The following is an 8,031-nucleotide window of genomic DNA, read 5'->3' as shown; positions in this document are numbered from 1 at the left end:
ACTCTTTCCTTCTCATCTCCCTGTTGTATCAGTGTCGTGTTCTCATTTGCACCTACTCTGTACCCTGCACAGGACCAGGACAGCTCTGTAAAGGTGTTTTCTGTTGTCTTTGCTTTCCTTTGCACAACCTGATGTCAGGATCACTCTTCCCAGTATCACCAGGGGCTGACATGAAAATGCCACGTGCTACCTCCAGGCAAACTCTGTGATAGCAGGTAGGCAGGAGCTGTGCTTGGCAGTGGTGGATCAGGAGACCTTTGCTGCCAGGTATTCCTGGGTAGGGCTGGTGCAGGGAGGTGCTGCTCAGCATCCTGCAGTCTCATCATCCTCATCCCAAATGCAGAGGGTGCACACAGGGTGCTCCCAGCCCTGCCCTGCTGATGTCCAGGGTGGAGGAGGACAGGGAAGCAAAGCAAAGAGCCTGGCTGTTTATTTGTGTCTCCTGTGAAAGTTGTGTTTAAAGGGATTGTTTTATAGTCTGCTGTATATATTCTCCTGCAGTTACTGACCTTGCCCTTGCCTTCGCATTTATGAAAAGAGGGCAGTACATGTTTTTAGGACATTGTATGTTGTCCTGGACGCTTGGAGTACAACTGGGCATCCCTTATGCTGAGATGGATCAGGCTTTCATGTGTCCTTTTATTGCTAATGACTTTTTTAACAGCTGCATAGGGCAGCAATGGCTCCTGAGTCCCTCCTCACAGATGTCTCATTAGCAAACGTTCAAATACAGAAGCAAAACCAAATCTCCAATGACTTGAGATTTTTTTGGACTTTCCAGTGGTGGTCTTCCTTCATTTACTGAAAAAGTATTATAATAATCTTTCCAGCACTGTATATATTATGTATAGAAGACATCATTACTAAAAGTACTGTAGGTGAATTGTTCTGTCAAATTTATATCCTAAGAACATTTTTAGCTGTTTTCTACATCATAAGAATGGAGGTAACATGCTGAACCTGTATATAAATACCTTTTGTACATTAAAAAGTAATTTTTTTTCATAATTCATTGTGTCTGTTGTTAATTTTTTTTGTTGGCAAATGGTGGCTGGTCTTGGTCTGTTGTTAGCAGACCAGCACTTTCACTGCCTCTTGGCAGAGGTGATTTGAAGGACAGTGGCAGCACAGCAGGGATTGTACGGGAGAGGGGCTCAGAGCAAGGGCTGGGCAAATTTGTCAGCCAGAAGATTTATGAAAAAAATGGCTTGTTGACTGACTTGGTCATTGTCCAAAAGGAGACAGAAATAGGACAGATTAGCAGATCTGTGATGGGCCATGACAGTGGCAAATTGAATATTGGGTTTGGAGAAAGGAGAAATTAATCTGTGCATTATGTATGTGATGGGAAGCAATTATTGGGTGAGCAACTGATAGAAACATCAGTTGTGACTAGTTAGTGTCTCATCCAGCTCCTTGATGAGAAAGATTTAATTTGGCTGCAGCAAGAGTTAGCTCAGCTACTCAAGAGACTGACTTTCCACTTGTTTTTGTAGAGGTGGGTTGATGTGCACAGGGCTAGAGCCTTAAGGGAGGGTGAGGAGGCTCACAGGTGATCCTCATGGGCACAGCAATGAGTTTGGAATGAAAACTGCTGAGCAAAGCAGCTGGCCAGTGAATTACACTTGCTGCAAATGAACCAGCCGTCTCATGCAGAAGCAGCTGAAGGAGATGCACTCCTCTCCCTCTCTGTGGGATCCCTCCTGAGCTGATTGACAGAATCAGGTACGTAGAGTCAGGTACATATGGGACAAACCCTCACCCTGTCTTCAGGATCCCTATATATGGGATGAACCCTTCGGATTCCTTCAAAGTCCAGGGCAAGAGATTGGCACATCCCTCTTGTGAAATGAATCTTTCCTGTCTTAGACACATGGAATGGGGTGGACTTTTCCTCTGAAAGACATGTGTCACTCTTCTCATTGATTACAGAGGGACCCCCAAGTAGCTTAGATGCCTTCTGCAGTGGGGCAAGGTGAATCCCATACTCCTGTGGATCTGTTGCACCAATCTGGTCACCCTCAGCATGATCCGAGGTTGAGTCAGTGGAAGTGTTAGTGATCCTGTTAGCCTGTTATTTATTGGATAAATATCACACCCCTCTGTACTGTCCAAGAACTAAAGAAATCATAATAAAAATGAAGACATTTAATTAAAAGGAAATTGTTCAGATCTTTTCTATTGACAAAAGGTTTCGGAGACTCAAATCAGCTCCTACTGCTTTTCTACTTCAAACACTTAAAGTAGGGTTCTAATCTAGATCAAATGATGCTTTTAGCTGGTGTTTCTCTTCAGAGTTCAATCAGGGCACACCTCTGCCAGTGTGAGAACATATTTATTACTTAAACTGGGCTAAGATTTCCTAGGAGCCCACCTGAGGTCATGTACCAGCATGTGCATTTTTACTGCTTTACCATCCTGGAATAAACAAGGAACGAAAGGCTTACTGCTCCAATTGTAAGCAGGTAATAACCCTTCTGCAGCAAATGTTGTTTATAAGCCAGAGCTTGGAGTTTATACTACTGTGGCAGCTGCATAATATTCAATTAACCTTCTTTTTAATCAATCATATCCCTTATGAAAACAAACCATCCTAACAGGTCTGATTCTGACCTTCTTTGGTGAGTGTTAACTTCACTCCACTCCCAAAACCAGTGGGAGCACAGGAAGAGTAAGATCCCACTCTGGGTAAAACCATCACAGCTCTTTAATATTGCACTAATATCTCAGGTTTTCCTGGAGGGGAGAAAAAAAGCCCATAAAAGCTACTGTTGCTGGATCTGATTGCACTTACAGAGTACAGAGTCATTCCCACAGCTCTTTATTGCAGTGGTCTCTGTAGGGATGACATAGGGGCTCTTGTTCTTTACGAGCTGTTGGATCTGCTTGGAAGCGCCTACGTGTGGTAAACAAATGGTGTGTTTTATATTATTGGAAGGACAATTTATGACCAACCAAGGCCTCTTGCAGGCAGCCATTTAACTTGTAAGTAAAATGACCTAACACTTAAGAAATTTAGAAGCTACAAAACAACCCGTGTTGTGCCCAGTACACTTATTTCTCTTTGATTTATGCTTCATGTAAAACTTGAAATGGCCATATTAAATATGTTTGGTTTAAAAAAAAAAAGAACAATGCAATGTTTTCACATATGCTGAGGGTTTGTGACTACTGTAGCTTCCTCCAACTGCACCAGCACTTCTGATTCATAACATGGGTCCTTTTGCCTCCCTTATTTCCATTTTCCCCACACTGACCTGTCAGGCAGATATGTAGGGGGCATGGTGATATGCCTGCTGTCACCTTTGGAAGAGCTGCTGCACACAATGCAGCGCACTTGCTGGAAACATCTCTCCAGGTGTTAATGCCTTACCAAAAATCAAACTCTGTGGCTGATACCTTTGCCTGTCAGAGGCTGTTTTACCATCTCACCTTTACCAACATGCGTAGGGTGGTATCAGCTGGCGGCAGAAGGTGTAGCAACACACCACAAAAGACAGCTTCTGCACCAAAAAACAGGTAATAGAACTATATAAATATGTGATCTATGTTCCTCTGCCCAGCTTTAACTCTTACTCAGTGCAGCCCAGGATAGTCTTCATAGAAAAAAGATGTTTAAGGAAGCACTTTGAAACAGAAGTTTGGTCTGATGCTCTGAATGTCTTCTAAAGGACTCTCTCTTTCCTTTTCTCCATTCACTGTACAGAGAGTACAGATGAAGACAACCTTCACAAATGCCCCCTCTCTCCCCTGTCACTATCCCTTTTCTGTTCCTCTTTGCGAAGGACCCCGGAGTGCTCTGCCCGTACAAACATCTTCTCTGCCAGGCTTTGACAGACAGACATTTTTTGACTCAGGACTATGAGGAACAGCTTTCCTGACACCTGTGGAGTGAATCATGCAGAAGAAGAGCATACATTTCACAGCTGGATGTTGGCCAAAGCACCAAGATCTGTGTTCCAGAGTGGTGGTATTTGTTAAAATAGATCAAATGAAATGAGGAGAGCAGCAGGGAAGGAAGCAAAACTCTGGACAAAACTGAGCTAATTTTCTTCATGGCTTTGTGTCTTCCAGTGTGTCTTCCACTTGGAAAATTCCACGGGCCATGAGATGTAACCGGCTATGACAAAAACAAAACAAATAAGTGATGCTTATGAGGGTGTAAGAGATCTATTTTTGAAGAATTTAGGTCTATAAAGCTTCGCATAAAGGACTTCTGGAACAAGAGCACCACTTTTAGCTCTGTTACCTCTTTTGCCCACTACCCTTTTGACCAGCTGAGCAAGCAGCCATGCCCTGGGAAGGTGCTGTGACCAGAGGCTTCAGCCACCTGCTCCATGGGAGTGACCATGGCAGGAAGAGCAGCCAAGGAAAGCAGCTGGGACGGATTTGCAGCAGGCTTGGAAAGACCCTGCAGCCCCAGGCCTGGAGTCTGTAGGTGGGCTGCCCCACCCTTTGGCAGCACCAGCCTCCTGCCCTTGGCTGAGAGCTCAGAGCAAAGGCACTCCCAGGCTCTGCAGCTCAGCCAAGCTGCAAGAAGCAAACGTGCTTCTGCCTTTCTGCCACTGTTACTGTACAGCACCAACCTGGAAATCTCCAGGTGGCTTCCCTGGGCTCCTTCCCAGTTGGCAAAGCAGCCCTCTGAGAAGGTACCTGCCTGCTGCACTTACCCATCTGATTGGCATCTGAGCAAAGTGTCTCCACGGACTCAAAACTGATGTATTCTTTTTTCTTCTTTTTTTCTCTTTTTTTTTCTTTTTTTTTTTTTTGAGCAAAATGTCTTGATGCAAATCGTTTAACCTCTGTGTCACTCATCAATAATGACGATAAGTGAAATTCGATGAAATGCACAGAGGATTAAACATCACTCCAGGCATGCTGAAAGAGGGCTGTGTATCTGGGAGATCTGAGGGAGGGCTGAGAAAATGGGCTTTGCTCTGCAGCCCAAAAGGCTGAACACCCTGTAGCACCAGCTGTGGGGAGGGCCCCTCATGGTGATCCTAATCCCATCCTGCAGGCCAGTGAATCTGCCCGCTAGCAGCCATCCAAGGACCTAACAGGTCTCACCTCGCTTGAGGACCTCTCAGGAAATGATAGCTTGTCTTAGCAATGTCAGGAGATTTGTCAGAGAATGTGAAAGATGTTTTCAGGGAATAGAAGCTGGGGCTGAGCCAGGTGAAGGTTTCTATTTAATTGGAAAAAAGAAAATAGATCCCAGCATTTCCATCATTAACTGGAAATAAGTGGGAGCATTTTGAACAAATCAGCAATGGTCTCTGTGTTGAAAGCACCAATGACACCAATGTGTTTGAGAACCTTTTCTTAGAGACCAGAGACAGCTTTGTGGTCATTGAACACTTCCAAAAAATGGTCTGTATTTGCCCAAATTATGAGGGAAATTTAAAAACTGAACCCATTCAAATGCTTTCCCAAAATTTAACATCTACTAATCATACATCAACAACTTTATCCTAAAAACCCTCCAAATCTAAACCTTGAATTTACAAGAGCATTGGGCTGAGACATGCCTTCTTAAGTAGTCTTGTAAAAAAGCAACATCAAAAAGATTTTCAACTAAACTACTATCAGCACATTTCTTCAATAATGTTTTAACTGTCATTTGAGGGTTTTTTTTTTAAAAAGGAAGATTTATTATGCAGAGACATGGGCTGGTTTAATCACAGGTGAATCAGTACCAGAAAAAGTCTCTAAGGAGCTCACATGGAGTTGTTTTCCACTCCTGATCTTTCTACAGAGTTGTTTCACTTGCAGGAAGTTGGGATTGAGAAGACCTCACAAAAGAAAAAGGTGTAAAATAACGTAAGTGGCTGAGGGCCTTTTAGATTAGCATCATTCCTCCTTTTAACAGGAAAAACCACATTTTTAGTGGTGTTCAAAATTATTCCAGATAACACAAAACATACAGTATTGTGTTACAATTAGATTAGCTGAGGCAAAACCTCTTTCCCAGCCCTTATTTAAGTGCTGACAAAGTCTTCAGGCAAAGCACTGGCCCACAGATGTTCCAACAGATTCAGAAATTGCTTTTTGTGAGCACAACTGGTGAACAAAAAGGATATTTTCTCCCCTCAGAATAAACCCCAATGATAGACAGGATGAGGTTTATTAGGATATTTCCAATGCCTTTAGTACTACTGAAAAAAAAAAATGACATTTTTTTGAATAAAAATAGCAGGAGAACCATCAGGGGATTGCAATTGTAAACTAGATCTTGTGTACATGCTTCAGTGTTCTCTATTACAGTAAATGAAAAATACTAAAATTAGGGGGGAAAAAATCCTCTAATGACCTGGGTTTTCTGGTCATTTGTTTTTTCTTAAGACAACAAATTTTGAGCTTACAGTTAAAGCACAGAGCAACAGCACCCACGGGCAAAACTAGCTCAACCTGTGTCTCACAGAGCAACCTGCTGCCTCCTTTAAGAGCGGGATGATTTTTTGAGTTCTTCCACAATATCTTGGAGTTCTTGTTTTGGGGTTGGGTGTTTGGGGTTTTTTATTTATAAACTTGCATATATTACTTTTCTCTCAGGGGAAATTCCCCCTTTACAAAGAAACTAGCCTTTGTCCAAGCTGCAATCAGCAACGGGAAAAGAACAAACCAGTTTAGTTTAGGTCCAGGGCCCAAACAATGCCAGTCACAGGTGTGTGCCTTCAAGTCAGAGCTTTCCTTCCACCTCTCCAACTGCAGAAATCCAGCTCAGAACACAAAATTCCTGTGAAGAATATGGCACCTGTTGGGAAAAGTCTTTTCTTTTTCACTGGAAGTTGTAATGAGAGACGCAACCACGAGCATTAGAGAATCACGGAATCATTTAGGTTGGAAAAGACCTCAAAGATCATAAAGTCCAGCCATAAAACACAGCCAAATCCACCCCCTAACCATGTCCCAAAGCACCACACCTACACTTTTTTTGAGCACTTACAGGGATGGTGATGCCACCACTCCCCTGGGAAGCCTATTCCAATGCTTCACAACCCTTTCAGTGAAGAAAATTTTCCTAATATCCTATCTAAATTCTAACCTAATCCCATGAAATGCAGCAGAAAGCAGACAAAGAAGCAGGGCTAGGTCTGAGCTTAGTGACAGAAATGAGAAGGACCACGAAGATGCACAGCACAAGGTGTGGCACCAACTACCTGCAGCCTCCACAGTGTGCTCAAGGTCACACTAAAGGACAGCTCAGCATGTGTCATATGGACATTCAAAGGACCACTGGAATGTATTGGAGGCACAATGACTTTGGGTAGGTTTTTTTGACAGCTACAGGAGATTATTTTTTGTTTTGCAATGTACTGGATGAGACAATGTGGGTACCATCAAGGCTTCATCTCATTTAAAAGTTTATTTTAATGAAGTCACAATAAGGTCTCCAGCTGGAAAGGTTATTTATTAACCTCTTATTTACAAATTGAGCCCTGATTTGAAAATTAAGGCATTGTAATTTAATATTAACCCACATGTCAGAAAATAATGAGACAAACTACAGGGAAAATTGCATTCCATATTGCAAAAGACCCATTTTATTTATAATGACCAGGATTACAAGTCGTGCCAACATTGATGGATCATACTTTAAAAATCTTGATAGCTCATTCATTTCTATAATTATATTTATTACAAATTAAATAAGTTGCGGACACCCTTGATATACAAAGAGACAAAATTAATTTGTGAATCAGTATTAATCTGTCATCAAACTAAATGAACTCCCTTTCTGGCAATCTACTGAATATAATGTACTGTACCAGATTTTACTCGGGACATGAGAGCAGTGAACTGCAAGTCCAAGCTGCAGAAGGAACACCTCTTCAGTTGGATGTATGTGATTGCTCAGTGTGGCTCAGCCAAGAGATTAGACCTCAATAGAAAACTTGCCTGACCAACTTCTGGAAAGCAAAACAAAGTCTGATGATTCCAATCACATCTGTTCTTTGCCTCCACTCAGGTCAGTAGTGAGATGCAAGGTGCAGCTCTTCAGCACTTCTCCTGTGACCGCTATGCCTACAT

The sequence above is a fragment of the Geospiza fortis genome, unplaced genomic scaffold (assembly GCF_000277835.1).
Source record: "Geospiza fortis unplaced genomic scaffold, GeoFor_1.0 scaffold112, whole genome shotgun sequence".
NCBI classification, from domain to species: domain Eukaryota; kingdom Metazoa; phylum Chordata; class Aves; order Passeriformes; family Thraupidae; genus Geospiza; species Geospiza fortis.
Note: the sequence above shows the minus strand (reverse complement) of the source record.